A 16,693-nucleotide genomic window follows, 5' to 3' on the forward strand; every position below is an offset into this window, starting at 1 on the left:
TTCAGCGATCCTTCCGCCTCAGCCTTCTAAGTAGCCAGAACTACAGGTGCGTGCCACCACGCCCGGCTAATTTTTTTGATTTATGTAGAGATGAGGTCTCACCAAGTTGTCCAGGTGGGTCTGGAACCCGCGGGCTCCCAAAGCGTGGGATTACAGGCTGAGCCACCGAGCCCAGCTGTAAGTGCTTTTTTTATCAGTGGAAACTTAGGATGTTTTTGCTGTTATAACATTTGTATACAAACTTGTTTTTGTGCCATATCTTTAGGATAGATTAAAAAGGAATGTTTTTTTTAAAGCTCTTTGATACTGTGTTAGTTTTCAGTTGCTGCTGTAACAAATTACCACAAACTTGTTGGCTTGAAGCCAGTTTTGTACCTCAGACGTGCACAGTGGGTCTCCCTTGGCTAAAATCAAGGTGTACGCAGGGCTGCATTCTTTCCTGGAGGCTCAAGGGAAGAGTCTGTCTCCTCATCTCTTCCAGGTGTTAGAAGCCACGCTGGTTCCTTGGCTCAGATTGTGGTGGTTGAGTCTTAGTCATATTGCATTACTCTCCCACATGGATAGGATCCTTGAGATTGTACTGGACCCACTGGATTATCCCATTTGATGATCCTTTATCTTGAAGTCGACTGATTAGCAACCTGTATTTTGTTTGCATCCTTATTTCTTCTTTGCCATATAACAACATTCAAAGGTTCTGGAGATTAGTATTTAGACATCTTTGGGGAGAAGGGTCATATTCTTCATATCACAGATAAATAATCCAAACTTTTCTCCTGCAGATTACACAAATGTATACTCCTTCAGCAGTATATAAAGAGTAAGACAAACTTAGTATAGAAAGTATTAAGTCAAATATAAATCTATGTAGTGTATTTCTGAATATTTTTTAAATATAATTTTGTGTGTGTGAGTATTGAAGTAGATGCCTTTAAAATAACTGCCTCTGGAAATAGTTTGTCTACTAAAAGAACATAAACTCAAATTATCTTCAGGGACCAGGCTGCTAACACAAATGTAAGGAGTGGCTAAGAATTACTTAATAGGGAGTGGTAGGATTTGTGGCCAAAACTAAAGTGTATGCCCAGGCATTTAAAATTCGATTATATAAAATGTGGGACGAATCTATCCCAGAAGTGTCAGGTTTTTGTGGAGATGGGATCTCGCTATGTTGCCCAGGCTGGTCTTAAACTCCCAGATCCAAACAATCCTCTCACCTCAGCCTCCTCCTGGGACTACAGGCACAAGCTGCCACACCTGGTTCACAATTGCCATCTTGTATAACTTTGTTGCTTTGGGAACATAGGGTGAGATCTGCCTAAGAATTTTGTATTCCGAGGTTGGGAGTAGACAAGCCCTTGTCCCTTAGCAGCATAAAGAGTTATTTTATTTATGAGCCAGGGTCTCACTCTGTCACCCAGGTTGGAATGCAGTGGCATGATCACAGCTCACCACAGCCTCAATCTCCTGGGCTCAGATGATCATTCTGCCTCAGCCTCCGTAGTAGGGTGCACCACTATGCCTGGCTGTTTTATTTTATTTTTTATTTTTGTAGAGATGAAGTCTTGCTATGTTGCCTAGGCTGATCTCAAACTCCTGGCTTCAAACACTTACCTTGGCGTCCCAAAGTGCTGGAATTACAGGCATAATTTTAAATTTATTTTTAAATGGTAAAGGGAAATGAGTTGAGGCTAAAAAGGATAGAGGAAGAATAACTTAGTATTTGCAAAGCTACACTTCTCTGAACAGATTTCTAACTTTGTGCACAGGAATTCACTATCTTGTATTTGGTTCTGTGTCCCCTTTAAGGAAATCTGTAGGCTTTTTACTCCTCCCTTCTAATAGGGATAGCTTTGCAACTGGGTATATCAGGCAGGCAGTTTTTTTGAAATGTTCTTGGTAATAGACTTTTAACTGTTCAAGTTACAAGTTACTCTTCTAGTAATCTTACTCTTCTACCTTCTGCTCTACCTGTGACACATGGAATGCATGAGTGTCTCTGGGTAGGTTTCTGCTTTCTTAAGACAGCGCTTGGCACAGTGTAGGTCCTCCATAAATATTTACTGCAAGAATAAATCTTAATTTATATCCCTGGTGGACTGGTTTCAAAATGAAAACTATAAGGGACCGCTTTACCCCTCCTGTTTAGAGCCTGGAACTAAGCCAGAATCAGCTTAATGCTGGACCTTTGTGGGGTGCCCTGCCCGAGTCTCCCCTAACTACACAACCAGTGCAAAGAATTAACTACCCATAGTGCTCACAGGAGGGAGAAGAGAGAATAACCAATTGCATAAAGAGGCATTTCTGAGACAATTGATATTTAATTATGAACTAGGTTTTAAATGATTTTTTAAAATTCCATGAACAGTTAAACTGGCAGTGTGGTTCCGTAAGGATATGTCTGCATGTTGAGCTGAACTGTGTATGGGTGAAATGGTGGTGATGCCAAGGATTGTCTTAAAGATGTTACAGAGTGACACTGGTGGGCATGATTGAGAAAGGACCCCTGAAAAGCCTCTCCTCCCTAAAAGCAATGAGAACCACAAAAATGTTAAAATGAACTTCTCCAGAATTCTGGAAATTAACCAAAGGCAGAGTGTTTATTCAAAAAAAGTCACCCGAAACTGTGAGAACAAGTATTTGTGGTAGCCTTGACAACCAACAGTCCTGATGAAAACCAACAGCCACTCGAGGGTGCAGAATGTGCAAAACACCATTCTTAGAATTGCCATTCTTTGACCTGTCTGGAAAGTTCTCTGGAAAGCCCCATTCACAAGTTTTGAATGACTCAGAGCTCACTTGTTCATTGTTAATAGTCTTTTTTCTGGGAGCATTTGTCAAAAACAATCAGTGACAATATTTTAATATCACAGCTGCCAGGGGCTGCAATAAAATTGGAGCAAACAAGAAGCTGACTAAAAACTTAAAAGGAAAATCTGGGAAATAAGACACTGCTCAGTCTCTTGCAGGCACTTTGTTAAATTTATTCCTTACTGTTTTGTTCTTTTTAATGCTATTGTAAATAGAATTATTTTCTGTGGACTGGGCTTTGAAAAATTTGGACATATTGGGAATCTAGAAGACCACATGCATGCTCAGTGTTATGTGTATGCCCAGGAAATATCCAGTCTCTCACCTCTGTCTCACCTTCAGGCTCTGTACAAGCAGGAAGTGAGGGCAAAGGTAGAGCTGTAAACAGCCTGCCAGAGCAGTGACAGTGTGCTCCAACATGCTCACAGAGTCTTCTTGAAAAAGGCAAAACTTACTTGTTCAAGGCATGTTTGGAAATCTCTGTCCAGTCATAAGTGGATCACCAGGTGAACTGAAAACTTCAGGGGCCACACTTGACATGTTGGAGAAGATGTGATCTTGCATATAGAAACCTTAAGGAATTCACTAAAAAATTATTAGAATTAATAAGTGAATTCAGTAAGGTTACAGAATACAAGATCAATATACAAAAATCACATTTCTATACACAAGCAATGAATAATGTGAAAATAAGGTTAATAAAATAATTCCATTTACGATAGCATTGAAAAGAACAAAACAGTAAGAAATAAATTTAACAAAGTGCCTGCAAGAGTCAGACTGCAGCCGGGCTCGGTGGCTCAGCCTGTAATCCCGCGCTTTGGGAGGCTGAGGTGAGTGGATTGCCTCAGCCCGCAGGTTCGAGACCCGCCTGGGCAACTTGGTGAGACCTCATCTCTACAATAAATCAAAAAAATTAGCCGGACATGGTAGCATGCACCTGTAATTCCAGCTACTTGGAAGACTGAGGTGAAAGGATCGCCGGAGCCCAGTAGGTCGAGGCTGCGGTGGCCGGGAGTGGCCACTGCACTCCATTCTGGATGACAGAGTGAGACTCCAACTCCAAAAAAAAAAAAAAAAAAAAAAAAACAGACTGCTGAGCACAGTGGCTCATGCTTGTAATTCCAGCACTTTGGGAGGCTAAGCTGGGAGGACTGCCTAAAGCCAGAAGTTAGAGACCAGCCTGGGCAACAGAGCAAGAGCCTATCTCTATTAAAAATTAACCAAGTATGGTGGCGCATACATGTAGTCCCAGCTACTTGGGAGGCTGAGGTGGGAGGATTGCTTGAGTTCAGGAGTTTGAGGTTGCAGTTAACTATGATTATGCCACTGCATTCTAGCCTGGGTGACTGAGCAAGACTGTGTTAAAGAAAAAAAGTTAAAAACGTATAAACTCTAAAACAACATCAATATACCCAAAAGCGTTGAAAGCAAAGACTGAGAGGTAATTATGTAACTGAGACTTTTCATTTTAGAATGTATTCTAAACACTTGTCTTTAGCTCTAGCTTTAAAAATGTGCTTTAAACACTTTTTTCCCTCCCCACCTCCTTCTAGGCATTCTCTTGCACTGTGATGCTTATCTAATTATATGCTTTCTTAGACATTTCCGAGGCTAATCTTTTTGTTGTTGTTGGAGTCTCACTCTGTCACCCAGGCTGGAGTGCAGTGGCACAATCATGGCTGTTGCAGCCTCAACCTTCTGGGCTCAGGTGATCTTTCCACTTCAGCTTTCCAAGTAGCTGGAACCAGAGGTGTATGCCACCATGCCCCGATAATTTTTTTATTTATTGTTGAGATGAGGTCTTGCCAAGTTGTCCAGGCTGGTCTCGAACACCTGAGCTCAGGCATCCTCTTGCCTCAGCCTCCCAAAGTACTAGGATTACAGGTTTGAGCCACCACGCCCAACCTCAGGGGCTAATCTTAAAGCAAGCCAGACATGAAGGCTGGGCTGCAGAATTCTCGTTTAGGGAGAGCCTGGAGGCAATTAATCTACAACCCAGCCACAATCAGGGTAATGCCAATCAAGTCCCCCAAAATCTGAGTCCTGACTGTAGAGCCCTCTCAAGTGAGGGGATTTACAGATGATTGACCCACTACTGGGCCACAGCCAAGATGATGCCAGCCAAACCCCAGATGGACAATTACTCAAGATAACCATTCAGAATAAAGACGTGCAGACCCACAGCCTTCCCCACTTCTGCACATTTTCCATACCCATTTTCCCTTTAAAAACCCTTTCTGAGCTGGGCTCGGTGGCTCAGCCTGTAATCCCGCGCCTTGGGAGGCCGAGGTGAGTGGACTGCCTGAGCCCGCGGGTCCGAGACCCGCCTGGGCAACTTGGCGAGACCTCATCTCTACAATAAATGAAAAAAATTAGCCGGGGTGGTAGCGCGCGCCTGTAGTTCCGGCTACTTGGAAGGCTGAGGCAGAAGGATCGCCAGAGCCCAGCAGGTCGAGGCTGTGGTGGCCGGGAGCGGCCACTGCACTCCAGTTTGGGCGACAGAGCGAGACTCCAACTCAAAAAAAAAAAAAATCCTCTCTGACTGACCCCAAGTTTGAGGTGGTACTTGAGACATTAGTCTGCCATCTCCTCAGGAAGCCAGCTTCTTGAACCAACCTGATTTCCTTCCATCAACTCTCGCTTCTCAAGTCTGACTTTGAGCAGCGGGCACTTGGATCCACGCCAGATGACAGTCGTACACTCACATTCAAAACAAGATTATTATTCTTTTTATTATTATATATTTTTGAGTTGGAGTCTCGCTCTGTCACCCCAGTGTGGTGGCCGTGAGCCTTGACCTGCTGGGCTCAGCTGATCCTTCTACCTCAGACTTCCAAGGTCTCACCAACTTCCCAGGCTGGTCCCTAACTCGGGCTCAGGCAATCCTCTCGCATTTGCTTCCCAAAGTGTTGACATTACAGGTGTGAGCCACTATGCCCTGATGGCTTAGAATTTTGAGAGTATAAATATTTTATCTCACAGTTAAATTTACTTTTGGAATACTATGCAGCTATAAAAAAGAACAAAATCATGAATTTCGCAGCAACCTGGATGGAACTAGAGTCTATAATACTGAGTGATCTTTCACACCAACAAAGATCTGAGTATCACATGTTCTCACTCATAAGTGGACCTTGAACATCTATCATAATACCATAAGAAAAGTACTGACAGTAGTGGGAATCTAAGGGGGGACAGGGAGGGCAAGGGTGGCGGGATTAACGGTAGTCAATATCTGTCTGGGGATGGGGGGGACACCCCTTATCAACAAGGGTGCCTGAACGATGCATATTTGTATACCTAACCCTTAACTGTACCCCACAATTTTAAAATAAAAAATGTTTTTAAAAAAATTTATTTACTTTTGAGTTAATCACTATGAATTAACTTTAATGATTTACCAATATACATAAATTACAATCATCACATAGTAATAAAATAAGTTAATAAAATAATTGACTAATACAAAGATAAATATTATGGCTAAGAGAAAAAAAGGGGCATGAGGACAGAGGAAGCAAATAAGGCAAAATCTCAGCTCATGTTGAATAGGTGATGGGTGTGTGAAAGTTCATTGTACGATTTGCTATTTCTAGTATGCTAAAAAATTTTCTGTAAAAAAGTTCCTTTGTTCTCATATCAAAAGTTTTATCCCCACACCCTGTTTTTAAATGCCAGAGAATGGAAAAGGTGGGCTTCTTTCTAAAAGATGGCTTTGAAAAATTAGCTGGGTGTGATTGCATGTGTCTGTGGTCCCAGCTACTCAGGAGGCTGAGTTGGGAGGATCGCTTGAGCCCAGGAGTTCAAGGTTGTGGTGAACCACGATCGTGCTACTGCACTCCAGCCTGGGCAACACAGTGACTGCCGCAATCAATCAATCAATCAATCAATCAATCCAGGTTTTGATGAGAATCTGCCTCAAAAATAAATGAATGAATGATGGCTTTGATGCTGCCAAAGCTCCAATTCAAGGATGACAGTAATGGGAGGAGTGTGTGGGACCTCACCATAGTGGTTATTTATTGACTCATGGTACTTTGAACACAGCTGTTAGATTTAGGTCATCTGTATTAGTTTGCTAGGACTGCTGTAATAAAACACCACAGACTGGGTGGCTTATATGACAGGGATGTATTTTCTCACACTTCTGGAGTTCAAGATCAAGATGTTGGCAGGTTTGGTTTCTCCTGAGGCCTTTCTCCTAGGCTTGCCCATGGCCACCTTCTCACAGAATCCTCATGTGGTCTGTTCTCTGTGTATACTCATACCTGGTGTCATTTCCTCTTCTTTTAAAAAGGGCACCAGTCAGACTGGAAAAGGGTCTGCCCTCGTGGCCTCCTTGTAACTTTGTTTCTTCTTTAAAAGCCCTACCTCCAAATACAGTCACATTCTGAAGTACTGGGGGTTAGAGCTTCAACATAAGAATTTTGGTGGGACACAGTTCATAGCATATATAAACTTTATTATTTATTAAATAAATGTTAAATGAATGTTTGTCCTAATGAAAGATACATATTTTTATATTAGATTCAGCTTGGTACATATATTTGCATGCATAAATATACTTAACCAACATACATAAATATACTTAAGCCCATTTAACTGAATTTGGCTGATCTATGTTTCAATTAATTGTTGTATCTTCATTTTAACACATGGTGGGTGTTCGCCAGTGATTTTTATGAGACTAAATTTTTGGTCAGGGATATAGCTCCCTAATTATAATATTTAAGTGGGAAAATGGATTTTCTTTTTTTTCTTTTTTTTTTTTTTTGAGTTGGAGTCTCACTCGGTCGCCCAGACTGGAGTGCAGTGGCCGCTCCCGGCCACCACAGCCTCGACCTGCTGGGTTCTGGCGATCCTTCCTCCTCAGCCTTCCGAGTAGCCGGAATTACAGGCATGTGCTACCACGCCCGGCTGATTTTTTGATTTATTGTAGAGATGAGGTCTCGCTGCCCAGGCGGGTCTCGAACCCACGGCTCAGGCAATCCACTCACCTCAGCCTCCCAAAGGCGCGGGATTACAGGCTGAGCCACCGAGCCCCGGCTTGGATTTTCTTTTTAACAACTGCCTTCATGGCCATTTAAAGTAAAGTTTGGTTGCCACAAAGCAGGTACTTATACTCCTTAAAGACATACTCTCTCCCAAATCTTTTGCTTTTTTTTTTTTGGCCTGGTCAAAATTTTAATTTATGCAATAGTATACATAACTTTTTATTGTCTACTCAATTTTACTGCTAGACATTTACCCACTTCACTAGTGACTATCATAACCTCTTGGGAAGACTCGTGCATTGGTGACCTGAGGGAGGACAAATTTGTTTTACTTTCCCCTGTGCCAAGTCTTCTTCCTAGCATGTTTTAATCATTTTTTGAGGCTACAAGAAAGTATCTTGGTCAACTAGCTACCCACATGGATTTTCAGCTGATAAGAGAAGCTCTCTCTGAGATTCAAGCCAAGGTTTTGTTCCAGAACTGAAAGCTCAAAGTAAAGGTGGTCAAAGAGATTTTTTCTTTTTTGTGGCAGGGGCACATCAAGGTCACTATTTGAAACTCAGGCTGTTACATTTTTTAAATGATTATTTTTCTTTTTTTTTTTAATCAATAATTTTAATTATATTGTGGGGTACAGTTAAGGGTTAGGTATACAAATATGCTTCGTTCAGGCACCCTTCAAATCTTTTGCTTAAATGTCCCTCTTAAATGACTAAGCTACTTTACCTTCTGACACACAGAAAAAAAAAAAAAATATATATATATATATTATATATATATGCATTAGGGATTTTGAGGTCATTGTAGTTCAGGAATATGCAATAGGTTTCAATTATGAACTATTTCCCATTGAGTGATGCTGGCTGCTGTGTTGGAAAGGCTTCTTGGGCTGAATCTGGGGTTTGTCAGTGAGACAGAGCATCTGCTATACCTGACGTAGTGTAGTGTCCTCACAGCTGTCATTCGTTCACTGTATGTTTGAGCATTTTCAGTGCCTGGCATTTCTCTAGGTGCTGAGGATAAGACAGAGAAAGCCTGCCTTCCTGGGATTTATGAGGCAGAGGGGCAGGAGGGAAGACAGATAATAAGCACTTAAATAACTAAAATAAATCCAGGTAGTGGTAAATAAAATAAGAAAGGACAAAAAAAATAAGGAACTGAATGTTCCCGATTCAACAATTATTACAACACCCTTGTTTCTCAAAAGGAGGTAAACAATTCCTCCCAAAGGTTGTGGCAGAGACCTGAAAGGTATTCAAAGACAAATAAATATTTTAGTGTTAAAGGTATTATGATTAAAGATATGACAAAACATTTTTATGGTCAACTATATGGTCTCATGAATTGCAATCCAAAATATGCATAAAATTTAAAACACAAACAAGAAATGTCATGCTATTGGAGTGCTGCTTTTCCCACACTGAAAAGTTTATCCTTAGATCCTGGAGTACTTGAAGGAAAAGTCTGAGATTCACTGGCATTGAACTTTTATCTAAATGAATATGCCTAACTCTGTCTTTGATGCTATTGTGTGCAGCAGTCTGAGAAGAGAAAATGCATCTGAAAGGGAAAAAGTGTCCAGTATTGTAATTCACAGACAAAACACCCTTATTTTCTCACAACAAAATCATCCATAAAGTCAGTGACCCAATATTACTCATTTTTCCCTGTCATTGAAAAGATAGTTACTGTGGGTTGGCATAAAAATATCCTTAGGTATTGCTAGTGAGTGTTGTAAGAATGGACTTTTTCAAAGTTCCCTCCACCCAGTCTTTTTCTAGCCTAGGTAGGTCTTCTGTGTACAAAGAGTACTGTGTCCCTCTCTATGGCATAACAATAGGGTTTCATTTTGATGAAGTGTACATAGTAGCATTGATATTTTGTCAAATTTATTGTAAGAGGATTCCATTTAAAGTGTCCAAGGTTTGAAACAATGTCTTTTAGTAACCTACAGATGATTGTAGGAGAAGCACACCCCATATTAAGGACACTGGATTTGCACAAGACAGGTGGCCATGTTGGTTAAACATCACACAGTTTCGAAAGTGGTATTTCTCAAAGTGTAGCCACAGGCCATGTATATCAGAACCACCTGAGTGGTTGTTAGATTCAAAAGCCTGCTCCTTACCAGTTGAATGGGAATCTCTGTGTGAGTTCTTAGGTACTTTTGAGCACTGGTGCACTAGAGTCTTAAGGACCTTTCTTAGTTATTGCTATTCACTATCCTAGAATCAGCACCTCTTCCCTCTAGGGATTTTCATTTATAAACCAACATAGACAAAGAAAAGCAACAAGTAAACCCAAGCAGAAAAACAGGTAGAACTAAGAATACATGGATTCCTTCTACTGATTGTTAATGGGGGAGTGGATTTTTAAAAAAGAAATGGAAATCTCACATGCACCTCTAAGAGATCGAATTGCTGTGTACATGTTTACTTTCAGCTCTAGGCCGGGTGCAGTGCCTCATGCCTGTAGTCACAGCACTTTGGGAGACTGAGGCGGGAGGACTGCTTGAGCCCAGAGGCTCCAGACAAGCCTGGGCAATGTACCAAGACTTCGTCTCTACAAAAAAAAAAAATCAGACAGATGTGACGGTGTGCCTATAGTCCCAGCTACTCTGGAGGCTAAGGCAGAAGGATCACCTGAGCCCAGGAGGTCAAAGCTGTGGTGAGCTGTGATCGTGCCACTGTACTGCAGTGTGGGTGACAGAGGGAGACCTCGACTCAAAAAATAAAAAAAGATGTCTGATACAAAAATTGTATGATTCTACTTTTAGCAAATTAAAAAACAAACTAATCTATGATGAGATGGTGATAGTAGTGGTTACTTTGGAAAGGGATACTTTTTGGGGTGCTGGTAAAATGCTTCTTGATTTAGGCAGTGGTCACATAGGTGTGCTCATTTTTATAATTATCATGGAGATCCTATGTACATGCTTTACTTCAATTTAAAGGGTTTAAAAACATACTGCCACTTAACTTGGTGTCATCTTGTTTCCAAAATTTTATTGTTGAAATAGATTCAAATCTTTATGGCGCCCTGCTAATATGCCAGGTACAGCACTAAGCATTGAGAGTACCCAAAAAACCTTATTTATTTAGCATAGCACATTGCCCCAAAAAAGATTTACTGCTTACACTGCTTGCCTGTTTTGTTAGATCCTACCTAAAACAAACTCTTGGGGGTAGAATTAGCTACCAAGCTCCTGGTGTTTCTTGCGTAATACTAACCATTGGTTTTTGCAACGAATGCTCCTGGCTGCTTCACTTTAGCCCTTTGGGTCAGTCAGCCAGACCCTCACACAGTTCACCTGGGATGTCCCATGAAGAAAAATCCATGAACAGAAGCTGGGGTGGGAGGGTGACTGCTCAGGACTTTATAACACTCCTCTGTTCCTCCCTGCTGAGCCAGTTCTGTTTCTCTGAGTCCAAAACTCCTGTCTCCATCCCCCAGGCCTTTAGTCCCTCACTCTGTCCTTGACCACTGTGGCATCCTTCGTTTCTGAACCTGCTGACCACCTGTTCTTTCTCCTTCCCTTTGAATTCAACTCTCTGGTGGTGATGTGGACAGGGACATTGATTAGGGCAGTGGGTTGCCACAAGTACTTGTAAACTTGGTCTACTCGAAAGCCATGAAGAAAATGAAAAAGCTCCCAGCCCAGATCCCTCTGTGCAGCAATACCGATAAGACAGGTGAAGCAACGTGTGGTTGAGAGCCCTTGGCTTATTTTCAGCAGTGCCACAACAGAGGGAGCAATACAATGTAGGTGTGTGCAAAGCAGTTCTCAAACTTGTGAGCTGGAAACATTTTGCCGACAAGTCAAGCCTTTCCTTATATAATCTTCAAGCTACTCCTCCTCCAGGGCAGGTCATGGCTCTGACGTGCTGGACTTCCAACTGTGTTCCTGGGTTACCTCTTGGGGTTACGAGACTATCTTTCTCTGCATCCCAAATATCTTGTTGGTTGAAACATTCTTACTGTGTGAGTCATGTTTATCTAATTCAATTGATTTATTCCCACTAATAAAAGTATTCTCAAGTACACAAGACCATAAGCCTTTTAAAATATAGAATCCTATGAGGTATATTTCACATACATGTTACTTAATAATTTCCCTTGCGACACGGTAACTTGCCCTCCTCATTATGCCTCACCATTAGTAAACAGCTTCCCTCCCTAGTTGAAGACTTTGTATGCCTTGTTAGCCTGGGCATCCCTGTTTCTATTTCAGACTCCAGCTCCTCCCTACACCTACAGAAACAGCAATTCTTCATGTTGCTGCAAAGAATTGGAATGCATTTTTGCATTTTCTACTGTGGGCGTACTCAATACTACTTGTCTTGTTCCAGTCCAGGGTAAGAAATTTAAGGAAAATAAATACTACAAAGTCTTTTTTTTAATTCAATCAGTACATATTAGACATTTAGTATTACCAGTTACAACTCTGGCTACTAGGTAATGTAATATAAAGGCACAGTCTCTAGCCTAAAGGAGTTTACTTTCTACTTGTGAGACAAGTAAGTGATAGAATATACAAAGATCTATGCCATAATATACAAGTACTGGCAGCCTAATCATAAATGAGCTGAAGCTAAGACCTCAAATAAACAAAGGCTATGCTCAGCCACAGTAAATATCCTCTGAGAAGCACACTTGATCCTTGAGGTGTGAACATGTTTTCTCTTCATTTATACAAACAGTGTTTATGTAAACTACAATATAAATGTGTACCTATTTTCAGCCATTTTGAGGGAGGAGGTTGATTTGGGGGCATTTTATCTGCATAATATAATCTATTGCTTCACAAATGCATCAGGAGTAAATTCAATCCACTAGAAAGTTAAATCAAGCTATTCAAAAAGACAAAAATGGGTGACTGGGGGGGGACACAATTTGTGTCACTTGTCATTTAAGCTTAGAGCTTTACGAATTCAAAAGCTACATCTGAAGTCAAGATACAGTAGAAATAGTGTAAGGTGAGATATGTCAAGGTCTGCTTGGGTGAGTCCAGAAGATCTTGTAGAATAAGGAACCTTGAACTGAGGTATGAAAAATTAGTAGGGAACTATTAAAGCAGATTGATGGTGGGGATGGCATTCAGTTTAGGAGTTTTAGACACAGGGATAAGGAGGTAGAAAACAGTATGGAACATTTGAGGACACACAAATAAAGACACTTAGAACATAGGGTGTGAGAAAGGGATGAAAGTAGGATGAAAAAAATTAGGGAAGTGATGAAAGACCTTATGTCAGGTTAGGGATTTTATCCTACAGGCAACAAGAACATCTAAGGATGGTTGTGAAGATAAGAGACATGGCCACATTTTTGAAAAGTCACTCAAGGGATAATGTCAAAAACCAACTAGAGGATGGAACATTTTGTGTTATGTGTATTTTACCACCATTAAAAATAAAAATAAGTCAAGAGATTGACTGGAGGCATAAAGTTGCAGGAACAGCCTGGGGAAAAGGTGATGAAGGCCTGGCCAAGGCGATTGGGACAATGTGGTGGAGGAGGATTCGAGAGATAGGAAACTGAAAATGTACATTTGTACCTAAGGTTCTCCAAAACACTTAAATTTTCATCTACTGTGTACTGTGATAAAGTCTTAATATTTTACTATAAAAAATCTGAGCAATTCAGCAGATGGTAGAGTAATTCCCTGGGAGGAATATGAGAGGAAGTTCAGTTTAGAACACATCAAGCTAGAAGGATATGGAAAGTCTCAAGTAGAGATGCCTGGTGTGTGGTTGAGTCTTGAGCTTAGGAGAAAGGTCTGGACTGGTTTCTGGAGTCACCAAAAAATAGCTAGAAGGCGAAGTTAAACAAGAAAGAAAAAAAAAAAGAACAGAGAGGACAGGAGATACCAGATCAAACTGAAGTAGGTGAAAAGTTTGACTGACTTGATAATATGTTTCTTTTGCCCATGAATTGTCTCAGAAGGTTGAGCATAAGCAGTAATGATCATGACCATGCCACTGCACTCCAGCCTGGACAACAGAGACCCCAACTCAAAAAATATATATATACATTCTGATAAATAAAATGAAGAGTGATACATGGTTGCACACAAAGCTATTAAGCAATATTATTAGACAAAAAGTCAAATATTTAAACATTTTAAACATCAAAATGGGAAAAACTTGGAGTCGAAATTTGAGATTGAGGATGTATGACAGACTTATAGTAAAAATATTAAGATTTCATCACAGTACACAATAGATGAAAATTTAAGTGTTTTGGAGAATCTTAGGTACGAATTTACATTTTCAGTTTCTTGAGGTTAATAAAATGGAAGGCATGAAACACAACTGTCAGTCAATGCATGTTATTACCTTTCATTTGCATTTTTAATAAAAACTGCTCAAGTACAACATTTGCTTTTGTGCATAACATAATCTGATTACTTTATAAAAAGAGGAGGCTTCAATATGCGATTTTATGTTGGAAGGAGTCTTTATGTCGTCTTATATGAATGACTCCTTGAGCTTTCTTTCTCCACAATCCCCATTTATTATGATCCCTGGTGCCTCATAGAATATTTCTAAAAGTGATCCCAAAGCTGGCAGTCACGATAAGAGAAGGTTATCTTCCAAGTGTGTCTAAGGGAGCCCAAACCCACAGCTGGCAACCCTGGGATGACTTTTGCTAGGATGCTGCCAGAGCCAGTATAGGAGCACTTGCCTACCTTGGGATAAATGGCACCTCAGGGCTTGATTCAGCAAATGGATGAAGAGATATGGCGGACTTCCCAAGCAGTCTGGCAGAATGAGCTGCACTTTAAGAGCTTAGGCTGACATTTAGCTTTACCAGAATACTGCTGGTAGTCAGCATTAGTTGTTGTTTGTTTAAAGGTAATTCTCCAACTATCCATGCACTACGTGCTTAACTGAGTTCTAATTCCTGACTCATTCTACTCATTTGGAGAAATATTTACTGAGTGATTACTGGATGTCACATGGGCATATTAAGTGAAGTAAAGGCAATCCCCCTCTAATACAAAATTATTACTTTTTTTACTTTTTCCTAAGCATTAAAGCCTGGGTTAGTTTTTTCTTTCCATTGAAATAAACCTTCATGCCAATTTGGGTGAGTTAGAAAACGAAAAGCAAAGCAAAAAACACCTCACAGGATCCTAATGAAAACTCATTGTCTACTAAAAATTTAAAGCGGCAGATATGGCAGAACTCTACAGGTTTGTGTAAGTTTTGAAGCTATAAAACATCTGCTAGGGTAAGTACTAGCATAACAGGAGACATCTAAATGAATTATATTTGAGGTAAACCCCTGGAAGGGTTTCATCCATAAGGCTTGCCTGCTTCCTTCTTGAGAGCCTGTGTGGAGGTTCTAGCAGTGGAGCACAGCTACTCCTATATTCTTGACTGAGGAACAGCCCTCCTCTAGCGGGGATGGTCATCCTCTTCCACTGAGCATGCAGCTTTGGGAGGGACACACATGGAGGGAGGGAGGGAACACCTGCTTAGCCAGCCAGATCAGCTGAGTCAACCCAGGTGATCAATGGGGTGACAGCCATCCAGTCAGATCACCCTTCCTTGCATGCTTTCTTCTTATCAATGTCTACCATTTAGAAGAAGCCAGGGTCAGGGATTAAGTCAGTTGAGGAAGGGGTGAAAACAATGAGGAAGCAATAGAAGGATGAGAAACAATCAAACAGGAGTAGGAAAAACAGGGCAAAATTCATCAGTGTATTGAAAGGTCCAAGAATATATACTTATACTTGAGCTCCTCACGTTCTAGCATCAAAAATGTGTAAACATATAGTTAATAAAAAATGATTACAAATGGTAAATTATACAATGTATACATACAATTTTGAAAAGTAGAGTTAGCCTCGGTGGCTCAGCCTGTAATCCCACGCCTTGGGAGGCTGAGGTGAGTGGACTGCCTGAGCCCGCAGGTTCAAGACCCACCTGGGCAACTTGGCGAGACCTCATCTCTACAATAAATCAAAAATCAGCCGAGTGTGGTAGTGTACGCCTGTAATTCCGGCTACTCGGAAGGCTAAGGCGGAAGGATCACTGGAGCCCAGTAGGTCGAGGCTGTGGTGGCCAGGAGCGGCCACTGCACTCCAGTCTGGGTGACAGAGTGAGACTCCAACTCAAAAAAAAAAAAAAGAAAAGAACTTAAAAAATGACACTCACTCATAGGAAAAAAATTTCTTATAGCAAGTACTAAATAGTACTGAAACATTTTTTAAAGTATTTATTTTCTTTTTTTATTCAGCACTTTATTTTAGTGTTGTAGGGTACATGTGAGGATTTGCTACATAAGTAAATTGAGTTCAAGTGAGGTTTGGGTTGAAGCCTTCTCTCCCCCTGGTAGTGGACATGGTACCCAGTGGGTGGCTGTGTGCTCCTTATGCCCTCTCCATTCCCCTGCTAGTAGTGCCCAGCCTCAGTTGTTCCTGCCTTCGTGCTCATGTGACCCATGTTTAGGACCTGCTTATGAGTGAGAACGTGCAGTATTCAGTTTTTTGTTCACTGTGATAGTTCACTTACAATGATGGTCTCCGGCTGCACCTACACTGCTGTAAAGAACATAATTTTGTTTTTCTTTATGGCTGCATAGTATTCTATTGTGTATATGTACCACATCTTTATCCAGTTCATTTTTGATACATATTTGGGTTGATTCCATGTTTTTGCTATTGTGAATAGTGCTGCAATGAATATACATGTGCAGGTGTCTTTTTGGTAGAGCAATTTATGTACCTCTGGGTATATTCCCAGAAGTGGAATTGCTAGATCCCACTTTAGTTCTTTGAGAAAACACCACACTGCTTTAAAAACTACAAAGAGATTTTGTTTTTATAGGGTTTTATCTAGTGATATTTACCATCTTTTTTTTTTTTTTTTTTTTTTTGG

This window comes from Carlito syrichta, unplaced genomic scaffold, assembly GCF_000164805.1.
Source record: "Carlito syrichta isolate Samal-C Ts95f unplaced genomic scaffold, Tarsius_syrichta-2.0.1 Scaffold302582, whole genome shotgun sequence".
In the NCBI taxonomy this organism is placed as follows: domain Eukaryota; kingdom Metazoa; phylum Chordata; class Mammalia; order Primates; family Tarsiidae; genus Carlito; species Carlito syrichta.